Genomic DNA, 1,903 nt, shown 5'->3' with positions numbered 1-1,903 from the left:
CATTTCAACTTAATAATGAAGCAGTGATCTGAAAGAGGCTTAAAAATGGCAATTTGTTTTCACAATGAAGACCCCCCCCCAATACATTATCTAAGGGCCTGCAGGCTGTTCTTAATAGCTGGGTTCCAGCCCCACCCCCCAATTTTTAAGGCCTGCTTCACCCTTCACTATTTCTGTTCAACACAAACAGCTATTCCACCAGTTCCACTTACGGTTTTATTCCATTTGATACACTTATTACTTCCATAATCATCTATTGATTGAATCATATGGTATGAAATTGGAGGGAACAATAAAACTTACTGTTTTGCGCCAGGGCTTGAAGCAGACAGTCCAAGCACCCCTCCAAGCTATCAGCTGTGCTGTCAACAGCTGTTATCTTCAGCTTCTTCAAGGCGTCGCTTAGATTATCTGCTTGGATAACACAAAAGAGAAAACAAAATCAGAGTCCTGGTCTGTCAATTGTACCTTACAGGCTTAAAGGGTAAATCAACATTGATAAGGTGATGCCAAGAACATCTTCTACAAAAGGCATTGACTATTTTTCTCTCCCATTCTCTGATGTTAAGAGGACAAGAAGGCTCTCAGGCTGTATAGGCCCTTTGGCTGCAGGAAGCACTGGCATTTTGATCCCACTTTTCATCCACTGGCTTCAGATGGCATTCATGGCTCCTCTCTGCTGGCCCTTTTATCCTGGCTAGTAAATATGGGTTAAACCAGTATTCCCCAGCTCGTATGCAGCAGGAAAATGTGGTTTCATAAACCATGAGAGTAGCTTTTCTGTACAAGGGGAGAAGGTGAGAGCTTTTCTTTGCAGAAAGAAAAATGCTTGACTAGTCAAACATAACAAGAGTAAGTAGGCTTTTAAGATTTGCTGTTTTTCACTAGAAAAACCATCAACAAAAGCCAGATGCAAAATACTGGCTCAGGTGGACATTATGGCAAAACTTGCCTCAGAGGACAAACTTAACCCAGGAATTTGCTTTTGGAACCATAACTGGACTTGTACACAAAAATCATGGAAAATGTATCCTTCTTTTTCTTCAAATGCTCTTGATTTCAGCAACCTAAGAGAAGTGGGCAGGAGGGTTGTTAAATTACTGTGAATTGGTAACTTTTAATGATCTTCTGTGAAATCTGCAGCAGGGCCCCTAGTAGATCCCAGTTTATCTCCTGCTTGTCTCCTGCTATATTATACATTGGTCTTTGCATTTTGTTGATCCATGTGACAATGGGAGAACTTTCAGGAATGAAACACTAAAAGGCCAAAGAAATGCCGATGACAAAACCAACCTCCTGCCCTTCTTTCAGATGCGTTTTCTATGGCTGCACATTTATGTCCCCCATAAAGCATGACTGGAACTAGCCACACTAGTATCTCAAATATTCTGTTTATTCAAGAGTATTGTAAATGCTAACAGCTGCGGCTTAATTCTTTTCCCTTTGCCAGCTGATGACTAACCTCATATGTGAATGGTCTAGCCTTTTAAAAAGATGCAAGGAATAATTCAGATTCCATACCCACTGAGGCTGTAATCCTAACTGTCCTTATTTGGAAGTAAGTCCTATTAAAAGGGAAGGGAAATGAAATATACTCCTTCATGTTAAGATAGCAAAAGAGAAATATTTCACCCTTCAAACAAGAAACGCTTTCTAATGAACTCTGGTAAATAACCCTGTTATTCTAAACCAAATCTTACAATGTAACAACTTTGCAGCATGTCCATCCAGTGATGTGATGAAAGATTTTCAAAGATGGGAAATTTTCTAGTGCTTAATTTTTCTATGGAAACTTTTCCATTTCATAAATTCATTAATAACATTGAAGGTATGCCAAGAACAGATATTTATTTATTTATTTAGAAAATTTCTATGCCGCCCCATTCGCCGAAGAATAGTAGTC

At 39.3% G+C, this 1,903-nt stretch overlaps 1 protein-coding gene across 5 annotated transcripts in view; it reads right to left on the bottom strand.

Annotated features, from left to right (window-relative positions):
• The window catches only part of RAP1GDS1 (Rap1 GTPase-GDP dissociation stimulator 1), a 62,446-nt gene extending 62,023 nt beyond the window's left edge, over window positions 1-423 (bottom strand). For 4 of the 5 annotated variants that reach the window (XM_044428822.1, XM_044428824.1, XM_044428825.1 and 1 more), the window contains exon 1: window positions 304-322. The gene's annotated coding sequence lies outside the window, so the exon portion shown is untranslated. Of the gene's footprint in view, window positions 1-303 lie in introns of all 5 variants that reach the window. The other variant, XM_044428827.1, reaches the window with a different exon arrangement.
• Window positions 424-1,903: the final 1,480 nt, after the last annotated feature.

This window comes from Varanus komodoensis, unplaced genomic scaffold (genome assembly GCF_004798865.1).
Source record: "Varanus komodoensis strain SLA01 unplaced genomic scaffold, ASM479886v1 scaffold2, whole genome shotgun sequence".
In the NCBI taxonomy this organism is placed as follows: Eukaryota; Metazoa; Chordata; class Lepidosauria; order Squamata; family Varanidae; genus Varanus; species Varanus komodoensis.
Note: the sequence above shows the minus strand (reverse complement) of the source record. Positions and strands in the feature narration are given on the sequence as shown.